Source organism: Medicago sativa, chromosome 6 (assembly GCF_051527215.1).
Source record: "Medicago sativa cultivar Bolivia chromosome 6, Bolivia_mono, whole genome shotgun sequence".
NCBI lineage: Eukaryota > Viridiplantae > Streptophyta > Magnoliopsida > Fabales > Fabaceae > Medicago > Medicago sativa.
The window spans coordinates 95359496-95371221 of record NC_140754.1 but is presented as its reverse complement, the minus strand read 5'-3'; the positions used below and the strand labels follow the sequence as shown (position 1 = coordinate 95371221).

General features: G+C 37.8%; 1 protein-coding gene across 2 annotated transcripts in view; it reads left to right on the top strand.

Moving 5' to 3' along the window:
• EMB2726 (elongation factor Ts family protein) overlaps window positions 1-11726 on the top strand; it is a 70376-nt gene that overhangs the window by 14719 nt on the left and 43931 nt on the right. The window lies entirely within an intron of this gene.

The following is an 11726-nucleotide window of genomic DNA, read 5'->3' as shown; positions in this document are numbered from 1 at the left end:
AACGTGCCAAGCATGCCAAAAATCGTGTCACGTTTTGCCTCCAGGACCAACCATGCATTCAACATCAGAAATCGTGACACGGTTGGCAAATCGTGTCACAATTCTTCACTTTTTCACAAACTCATTTTTGAGTCAAATTGCAACAGCCAGGATTTTGCTGCTGAAGTCGCCACAAACTTCAGCAAAACCAGTAACTACTCCAGTGACAGAGGAGCCTTTTTCCGCAGAAGCCAAGGAGACTGAACCAAAGTAAGTGTAGTTCTATGAATTTCTACTTGTTATTGAGTTATTTAATTATGAAATTTTGGTAGACATTTAAAAAAAAGATAAAGGAAGTTTTCATTCCAAGGTACTGATGTCTTGCATGATTCTCTCTTCAAAAGTTTTTCAAAAATTCAATAAGACTCAGGCATTTTTCAAGAAAACAAGTTTTGGCATGAGAGAACTCCCTGTTTCTACAAAATCGCGCCGCGCCTGTATATGGCCGCAGCGCGATTTTTCTCCTCAGCCTATAAAAACCTCACTATTCATCATCATTTTCATTCCATTTTTCCTACTTTTCTCTACCAAAAATTTCCCTAGACTTCCCATTCACGAATTTTTCCCATCTTAATCTACCTTATCACTTCCTAAACATCATCAAACCACAATCCAATCACAAATTCATCAATCCAAACCATTATCATTCACAATCCATCACAATCCATCATAATTTTCCCAAACTTCACAAAACTTCCTTTTCACCATCTTCCTTAACCACAAATGGCCTCCAATCCACGAAACACCCGCTCAAAGAAAGCCACCAACCCCAAGCCATCCACAAGCAAAGCCAAACGCCCTTGTACCGCATCCGAACCACCCGAAAACGCCATTCATTTTATCAATGACCAAGCCCAAGAGTTCCACAAAGCCATGAAAAGTTTTGAAGTCATAGGGGAGAGGAAGTTTGATTTCACAAAGCTTGTGAAGTATCCTTTCTTTGAGTCTGAATTACGAAGGAGGGGGTGGACAAGGTTGAATGAGATGATCGACGAAGCAAACAACAAAACGGTGATCGTCGAATTCTTTGCAAATGCAAGGGTGTCCGATACACCCTTTCAATCTTTTGTTCGAGGAAAGTATATTGATTTCAGCCCAGATGCTCTCAATGCATGGCTGAATGTTCAAGCACCGGAGGAGTGTTGGGTTGAAAAATTGAGGCGGGAGAGATTTGCCATTACGGAGGATACTTTTGATGAAATCATTACAACTATGTGTAGGCCTGGGTCAACTTGGAAAAAGTCCCGTATGCTTACCTATGCGGAGATGTTGCCGATACCCAAGGCGTGGGTGTCCTATTTGGTCCAGACTCTTGAGAGTGCATCTTGCACTTCTGAAATTCCTCTCAAGAGGGTGCTTGCTGCCTACGCCATCATCAAGGAGCACCCTATAGATATTGGCCGCCTCTTGGCCAATAGTCTTCATGATCTAGCAACCGGGGACACCGCACAATTGGGGCATGGAAGTCTAATTAATTGGTTGTGTGAGAAAGAGCTTGTGCCGGCTTATGATAGTGATCTCAACACCAGCAATATGAAGCCAATCACGGACTCGGTAATGGATGGATTTGTGAAGAAATATGAGGGCTATATGAAGGAGAGAGAGAGGGAGGCAGCAAGGCAACAACAAATGGAGCAAGGAGGGAGTAGTAGCCAAGGGGGTTATGCTCCTCTTCACCCAAAGCTTGAGGAATTCATGCATGTGCAAGCTAATTGGATGAATGAGACTTCGGACCAGCTGTGGGTGAACCGTCCTAGGTTCTCAACTGCGTTTGCTGCGGAGGCTCAATTGCATATGGGTCCGATTAGTGGGTCTTATGAGAGGTTTGTAGGCTCCCGTGAGCGCATGGAGCAATATTTTACACATCAAAAAGAGTATGGTCTGCGCATGAGGAGGGAAATCACTGATGATTTCAATGCCACCGAGCAAGATCAAGGGGATGGCATCTTTGAAGGATTGAGGACACCGGGGACTGGACACTCGGATGATGATGTGAACATGGGCTGATCTACTGATGGATTAGCATTTTCTGCTTTGTATTTTATTTTCAGTTATTTTTCTTTTGATGTATTTTCTTTATTTTCTTTTTAATGTCGAAGTCCATTGAACTTATTTCCCTATTGTAATTGCTCCTGCACTTGTTTATTATTAATGAATTTGTTTTGTTTCATGTGACCTATTCCAGTTTAGTAACAGTTGTTTGATGAAACGGTATTCCAAAAGTTCTAAAGAAGGGGTGACTTGATTCAAAGGCGAAGTGTACGGCGTTGCTAGGTAGTCACATACTCCCAGAAATCTCAGCCATAAGGTTCATTGCCAAATTTGTTTTTCAATTTACTTATATTTAGATTAGTTTTCCATGCAACTACATTTCTAGAACTTGCATTGTTTCTCTATTATTGATTGGTCTTTGTCAATTACACACTGAGGCAAAAGTGCTTGGTCCTGTGAGCCTTTTTGAAGCCTACCCTGTTTTAATTTGTTGAATTTATCATTTCTTAACCAATTGTGAGCCGGTAGGATTAGAACTTCTTGCTCGGTGACAAACTACATTACAAGCCTAGAGACTTTTAGGACTTGTCCCTTAATGTATTTTCTGAGTTAAGGCATGGTAGAATGTTGCTAAAGATTAAGTTTGGGGTTGCTATTGGAATTTGCAACCAACTAAGTTTGGGGTGGGGGTACTAGAGAATAAGAGAACAAAAATGAATATGAAATTGTCATGCAAAATACACACAAAAATGGTGTATAAAAAAAAAAAGAAATTGAATGATGAAAAAGGGACAAAACATTTAAAATCCGAGTAACTTCAAACTCGATTGTCCCTAAATGTTAAAAATGTTCTCTAGTACCTTTGCATTGATTGTATTTCCACAAGGTGAATGATTAGAGGATTGAATTTTGTGATTTAACTTCCGTAGGAATGCCTAACTCAAATTTTGTGTAGCCTACTTATCCAAATATATCCCACCTTTCACCTAAGCCCCGTTATAACCCTAAAGACCACAAAAGTGTGTAATGATATTGACTTTGATTGATGTTTAGAAACTTTTCAAGCGTATGGTAATATGTAGACCTGCATGTCGACTGGTAGAACCCTATTTCAATTTGAATGCGTGGAGTTGTGAATTGGTGGATGCGAACAAGTCAAACTAGCTCATCTTTAGCTAGAAGGAGAATGAACTTTTGGGTACTATCGTTTTGTCAGGTAACTGTTATTTTACTGTCGTGTGTCATTGTTGCAAGCAAATTCCTTGAGGACAAGGAATGGTTTAAGTTTGGGGTTGTGATGACATGCTGTCATTACGTAATTTTTAGGACTTATTGTGACATTTTGTTAGAGTTCTCATGCAATTTTCACTATTCCGGGGTACAAAAAGATGAAAAACTGAAGTTCTGCCAGACCAAATCGCGCCACGCCAAAATGGAGCCTTGCCGCGATTTTGGAACAAAAAATACACACTTCCTGTAAAGAGGAAATCGCGGCACGCCTATATACATGGCGCGACGCGATTTTGCTAGGTCAGGCCCATAAATCTCTATAAATACTGCACTCAGCCAGAAGAAAAAGAGTGACGATTTTGGAGAGCAAAGTGCGATTTTGAGACATCGGAGATGGCTAGAAGGGCGATTTCTTCATCCTTTTACCAATTCTTGTATGTTTTAATTATTTCATTGATTATGCTATTTGTAAACTCGATTATGAGTAGCTAAATCTCTTAGAGATTAGATCCGAGATGAATCTTTGTAACCCTAATTGACACATGTTGCTGTGAAACTCTATTTTGTTTATGAATTCAATTCTAGTTTATTCAATTCAATTGTTCTTAATGCTTTTTATATCTTGATCACATATAACTTGATTTCGTGAGAATGAATGACCACTGACCATGGCTTTCAACTTAGACCTAATTGAATTGTTCTAATAAACAGGGTTAGTCTAGGAATAGATAATCGTTTGTTAGTGATAATAGGTTAACGTTCGGTAAAACCTTCAAGAATTATTAGACCACTTAAGGAATTAGGGGCTGTAGTTTAAGAAGAGGGTCCTAACTCAAGGGATTGATTAGGGCTATTTTGTTAATCATCGTAAATTAGAAAAGGATTCATAACAAATAGGTGCAGTAGACCAATTAGGGGAACTTAGAGGATTCGACGGATCTGATCTCATCTTTCTCTCATATTTTCTTAATCAAATCTAATTTCTTTTATTTGATTTCGTAAAATCAAACCAAATCTTCTGCCTAGCGGCAAACTAAAAATAAACTTTACACATCCTAATTATATAACGCAATTGAATTATTGAAGTTAAAAACAGTCCTCGTGGGATCGATATTTTTACTACTTCGATAGTATTTGGTGCACTCGCCAAACTTCTATCAAGTTTTTGGCGCCGTTGCCGGGGACTGTTGAGTCATTTCAATTTGGCAATTACGTTATTATTTAGGATTTCTGTCTTTTATATTTTTGTATATATATATATTAAAAAAAATATATTATGCTCTTTGTTTTCTTCTCATTGTACTGTGCTACTGAAAAGTTTATCCAAGTTTTGCAGCTATGATAGACAGGGTACTCCTCTATGACACAGAAGAGATTGCTAAGTTGCAGTATGAAAAATATATGCTATCTTTTAAGATCAAAATTTTGGACAACAAAATCTCGAGTTGTGATCATCATGAGGCAAATCAACCAGGTAGTGATGGTGAAGGGAAGAAAGAGGTGATCAACATCGATTACAATACTCAACTTCAGAATATTTTTGATGATTTCTTGGTGTCAAATCAAGTTTTATTTGAAAAGTTTGATGTTCAGTGTGGTGATCTTGTTGAGAAAGCACATGAGTCTCAGAGGAAGCTGGTTCAGATGGAGATTGAGTGTCACAAAGTTGTGATGGAAGAAAATCCAAAAGTGAGGAGTGCTGACATTTTTCCGAAGTCTGAACAAACAGGGGTTAAGGAAATCACTCGTGTGCAAATGGATGAATGTCCTTCTCTAAGGTGGGAGAGTTCAAACTCTAAAGGTTTAACAATGAGAGCATGGGAGCATCTACTTCTTTGCTACAAATTCATGGAATTCCTACCAAACAAGAGGAAGAAGAAGGATGATATATTCTTTCTGACATATTTGCCACCCTAACAGTGGTTGAAGCGTCAAGCTCAATGACGTAAAAGAAAGCGATGGGTGGGAGGCAACCCACTGTTTAATTTTCAGGTATGATTTTATTGCTTTCAAAAATAAAAACACAAAAATATTTTTCTTTTCTTTTTAATATGAGGCAGGAAAGTTTTCGAAAAATTGTTCTAGTACCTCCTATCAAGAAAATCATGCAAGGTACTGATGTCTTGCATGATTCTCTCTTCAAAAGTTTTTCAAAAATTCAATAAGACTCAGGCATTTTTCAAGAAAACAAGTTTTGGCATGAGAGAACTCCTTGTTTCTACAAAATCGCGTCGCGCCTGTATATGGCCGCAGCGCGATTTTTCTCCTCAGCCTATAAAAACCTCACTATTCATCATCATTTTCATTCCATTTTTCCTACTTTTCTCTACCAAAAATTTCCCTAGACTTCCCATTCACGAATTTTTCCCATCTTAATCTACCTTATCACTTCCTAAACATCATCAAACCACAATCCAATCACAAATTCATCAATCCAAACCATTATCATTCACAATCCATCACAATCCATCATAATTTTCCCAAACTTCACAAAACTTCCTTTTCACCATCTTCCTTAACCACAAATGGCCTCCAATCCACGAAACACCCGCTCAAAGAAAGCCACCAACCCCAAGCCATCCACAAGCAAAGCCAAACGCCCTCGTACCGCATCCGAACCACCCGAAAACGCCATTCATTTTATCAATGACCAAGCCCAAGAGTTCCACAAAGCCATGAAAAGTTTCGAAGTCATAGGGGAGAGGAAGTTTGATTTCACAAAGCTTGTGAAGTATCCTTTCTTTGAGTCTGAATTACGAAGGAGGGGGTGGACAAGGTTGAATGAGATGATCGACGAAGCAAACAACAAAACGGTGATCGTCGAATTCTTTGCAAATGCAAGGGTGTCTGATACACCCTTTCAATCTTTTGTTCGAGGAAAGTATATTGATTTCAGCCCAGATGCTCTCAATGCATGGCTGAATGTTCAAGCACCGGAGGAGTGTTGGGTTGAAAAATTGAGGAGGGAGAGATTTGCCATTACGGAGGATACTTTTGATGAAATCATTACAACTATGTGTAGGCCTGGGTCAACTTGGAAAAAGTCCCGTATGCTTACCTATGCGGAGATGTTGCCGATACCCAAGGCGTGGGTGTCCTATTTGGTCCAGACTCTTGAGAGTGCATCTTGCACTTCTGAAATTCCTCTCAAGAGGGTGCTTGCTGCCTACGCCATCATCAAGGAGCACCCTATAGATATTGGCCGCCTCTTGGCCAATAGTCTTCATGATCTAGCAACCGGGAACACCACACAATTGGGGCATGGAAGTCTAATTAATTGGTTGTGTGAGCAAGAGCTTGTGCCGGCTTATGATAGTGATCTCAACACCAGCAATATGAAGCCAATCACGGACTCGGTAATGGATGGATTTGTGAAGAAATATGAGGGCTATATGAAGGAGAGAGAGGGAGGCAGCAAGGCAACAACAAATGGAGCAAGGAGGGAGTAGTAGCCAAGGTGAAGCGTTTGCGTGGCAAGGAGATCTTTTTGGTTAAAGTGATTTGGGTTGGACCAACTGGTGAGAGTGCCACTTGGGAATCGTTTTATTTCCTTCAGGTAATTTTTGAGAGCGAAAATTTTTTTTAGGGGGAGAGTTGTATGTAACAACCCGATTTTCGCTTGATGTAATTTAATTATTTTTATGTGTGTTTGTATGTGCTCATATGTGATTTATTGCCTCTGTGTGTATTTTTGTTGGAATTATTAGAATTCGGTGTTAGAAGGGTATTTTAGTCATTTTGGACTTAGGGGCATTTTGGTCATTTTGTGAGTAGGGGTAATTTAGTAATTTTGATTAGGATTATTTTTAGTGCTTCATATTACAAAGAGATATATGCCTAAGATCTTTCATATTATCCGGGTCTTCGCACTTCGGAATCAAACATATATTTGTTTCTAAAAGGTTTGAAGGGAAGTTACCGCGATCCAACCAAGAGACCACTGCTTGAAAAATATCATCACCACACACATGCCAAAATCTCTGATAAAATGCCGGATTAAAACCATCTGGACCTGGGGACTTGTCCGGTTGCATCTGAAAAAGGGCTTGACGCAATTCTTCTTTTGTAATAAGTGTTGTAAGCATTATATTGTCATCCATCGACACACACTGACTCATCAAATCCAGCACCTGTTCATGCACACCTGCATTCGCAACAAATAGTGGCTCAAAATAACCTTGTGCCACGATACATGTAACATCCCGATTTTCGCTAGATGTAATTTAATTATTTTTATGCATGTTTGTATTTGCTCATATATGATTAATTGCCTCTGTGTGTATTTTGGTTGGAATTATTAGAATTCGGTGTTAGAAGGGTTTTTTAGTCATTTTGGACTTTGGGGCATTTTGGTCATTTCGTGAGTAGGGGTAATTTAGTAATTTTGATGAGGATTATTTTTAGTGCTTAGTGAGAGCCGTTATTATTTTACTAAGTACTAGGGAGTTGTAGTGAATTGTTTTATAACCGGTAAGTGACCTTTATTATTATATTTTACCGTTAAGTGGGTAGAAACATTTTGAATTGGTTAGTAAATGGGTTAAGCCCATTAAGGCATTGTGAGTTAAGCCCAATTATGTAGAGCCTATATGAACTCTAGTCTTTAGAGAAAATAGGGTTCCATAATCATTTTACACATTTTTGAGAAGAGATAGAGAGAGAGAGAAAGAGCAAGAGAAGAGAAGGGTTTGAAGAGGAAAGCTAAAGAGAGCTAGAGGAAGGTAGAGGTTCAAGGATTGGAGCTAAAGTGAAGCCTTAGCTTGAGTTTGTGAAGAATTAAGGTAAGAGGGTTAGATTTCAATCCTAATCTTTAGTAGTAGCTTCTTCCCTAATTCCTTGCTTAAGTGCTTATTTGAATAAGTGATTGTTTTGAACTTAGTTGTTAAAATATGTGCTCTTGTTATGATGATATGTTTGGGTACATGAATTTGATGATATTTGAATTGTTGTTGTTGAAATTACATGTTCATGATATATATAAATGGGTAGTTTGTGAATTATGCTCAAAGGATGAATTATGACATTTTGTTGTTGATTTGAGGTGGGATTCTTGATTATAGGTTGTGGTTGTTGATGATTGTTGTTGTTAATGTCATATCATGAATTGGGTATGAATTATGTTGAGTTGTTGTTGTTGAATTGTGTTCAATTGGAGAGATGAATTATTGTTGTTGTTGTTAAGACTTGTTGTCTTGAGAAAAACCATTTTATATCAATTTCTAAACTTATTCAAATGCCGCGTAACGAGTGAGTTCAACGTGTTAGAGCATCGGGTTATGCCTCAGATTATTTTTGACAATTGAGGGTTTCAAATATTCGATTTTGGGGCAAAAATGGCAAAAACCGCGGCCAAAACACTCGAAAACACGCGTTACAGAGCGCTGCGCCTGAGTAAGGGCGCTAGGCGCCCATAGTCAGAGAGCTAGCGCTAGGCGCTGCACCTCTGGCGCCAGGCGCCCAGGACAGGGCAACACGCTTGTTGCTCCGTGTCCGGGTGCTTGGGGGCAGTGGTGTGGGGGCTGTGGCGACCGTTTGAAGGTGTATTTTTACTGTTTTCAATCACCTTCCTACTGGAACATGATTGGCTTTGTCGAAACTTCAATTTTCCAAATGGTTTGAAACTTGAGTTAGTGTCATTTTTGTTTTTCAGAAATTGTTGGAACTTGGAATTTTGTGAACAAAAAGGATTGCAAGCTTAGTCTACAATTCATATAGGGCAAGGGCTGTAAAGTTGGTACAATGTCTTAATCGTGTCTAACTTAATTTTCGGGTAGAATTGTGGAATATGTGAACTTGGGATTTTCTCATACGAACTTAGGCTAATCTTTGAACTTAGGCTTATTTATGTGTGTTATATGTGCTCTTATGTGATTATTTGCCTCTGTGTGTATTTTTGGTTGGGAATTGTAGAATTCGGTGTTAGAAGGGTATTTTAGTCATTTTGGACTTAGGGGCATTTTGGTTGTTTTTGAGAGTAGGGGTAATTTTGTAATTTTGGTTGAGGATTATTTTAGTGCTTAGTGGGAGTTATTATTTTACCAAGTTACTAGAGGTTGTAGTAATTATTTTTAATTACCGTTAAGTGACCGTTAGTGTTGTATTTTACCATTAAGTGAGTAGTGACATTTTGGGTGTTAGAATAGAAATGGGTTTGGCCCATTAAGGTTTGTGAGATAAGCCCAATTGAGTAGAGGATATATAAACTCTAGTTGTTGGTGAAAATTAGGTTTACAAACATTTCACATTTCATTTCATTGGAAGAAGAGAAGAGTTAGAGCATAGGGAGAAGAACAACAACAAGAGTTAGAGCTAGAAGAGGGGATTCCTCATCTATGAGCTAAATTGAAGCTTGGATTAGTGATTCTTGGTGCTAGAGGTAAGAGGGTTAGAATTCAACCATAATTCATAACTTTTTCATTCATACCCATTTTTATGAAATTGATAAATTGAATTCAATTGCTCTAAATTCGTGCATGATTGTTGTTGTAATGATTGAGAACATGATTTGTATGATAATTGCATGTTAGTATGTGAATTAACATGTTAAAATGTGCATTTGTGGGTATATTGTGTTCTTGAGCAAATTTGATGGGAAATGAAGTTGTGATGTTGAATTGTGCATGAATTTGTGTTCATTAGTTGTTGTTGATGATTGTTGAACTGTTAGAATCGAATTGGTGTAACTGGAATCGTTGTTTATGGATTCATGAGGAGAGTTGTGGTTATGTTGGTGTTTTGAGAAAATTCTGTGAATTTGATGAAATGAGCTATGTTGTTGTTTTTAATGCTTGAATCATGTTTGTTTAAGTGTAATGAACATATTTTGACCCATAAACACTTACTGGAACTTGAATTGGGAGTTGGGGGTTTGAAAATTGGGATTTTGGGTGAAAATGGTGTGAAAACCCGAAACTTCTGAGAAATTTCGCAAGAACTGCGCTAATAGCGAAACTGTCTGGATGAATTTCGCTAATAGCGAAGTTGTCTGGAGAATTTCGCTAATAGCGAAAATTTCGCTAATAGCGAAATTGGCCAGAAAAAGTTTTTCTGTTTTGATTGTTTTGAGCTTCTGGGGACCAATCCAATACTTCTAAAAAATTTCTTTGGATTTAATTAACATCTGTTTATACTTCTAATCCTACTGGAACATGATTTGATTTGATTTGGACTTGAATTTGTGAAAATCGTCTAACTTTTGTAAAAACGGTCCAAACGTCGATTTTTTCAAAAAATCGTTTTCTCTGGAAATTGAAGTGGGATTAGAGTTGTATAATGTTTATATGATTTCTAAAAATGGTTGTGATTGGTTTCCTCAAGTTTGAACTTGTTTTGCTTTGAAAATGAGAATTTTTGTGAAAAGTGAGAAAATGAGACGAACTTTGAGTTTTTCATGAATCAGTCGCATTTGGCCGATGAAATGCTTATGTAACCTCTACTGCACATATATGTGACTTGTGAGAATACATGGCATAGGCAATTGAGCTTGTTTACTTGGTTTTGACTTAAATGTTCAATTAATTTAATGTTGTGATTTTGAGAGACGAACTCGATTAAAGATGACTTTTGTGAACCAATTGATTGTGAATCCTCTATGGAGATTTGTTATATGTCATGTGAAGATAATTGGTGGTGTATTTGTGTGACAACTACATGTTGTGTGATTTTTGGATGTTGTTGGTGATCATATATATGTTAAATTGGTGGTGAATTGTTGTTGATTGCATATATACAAATATTGGTGATGGTGAGGTGATTATTGTTTGTGTGAACATATGCATTTGTAGTTGAGTCATATGTTCATGCATTCATGACTGATGGTGGTGGATTTTATATCCAAGACTGATGGTGGCGGATTTTATATCCAATTGAGGTGATTACGATGTTTTTGTTGCATCGATGGTGACGACCTTGAGGTGTTTTGGTACCACATGCATCTAGATGAGTCTAGAGTCATTGCATAAACTGTTGGTGAATTGAATTGCATTGAAATGTGTTTGGTGGTTGATTTTGCTAATTGTAATTGTGGATTGAATTGTTAATTGTTGATTGATAAGGTGAGGTTGTGATATGTGTATAATACACTTGTTGAGGTGAACTTGGAGTGATGATAATGAACGATATGAATGTTGTGAATACTTGTGAATACATGTATGAATTGTTATTCTTGAATATGTTCTTTCATCTCCAATGTTCTTATTTAAACCTTTTTGAATTATGATGATGTAATGCTAACCCTCAGTGGTTTACCACCTACCTTTCCGGATGGACGGGTAGATGGAGTGTAGGACGCTTAGTTGTTGCTTGATGATTGTCGAGGAGTGGAGTTCCTCTTTTATCTATGCAAGTGTCTAGATTAGGGCTCTGATCTAGGGTAATACTTGCATGTTGTTTTTATTTTGACTATGTATTTGGAGTTGAGATGTTATTGTTGTTGAGATTGGAGGATGATGACATTCTGTCATCAC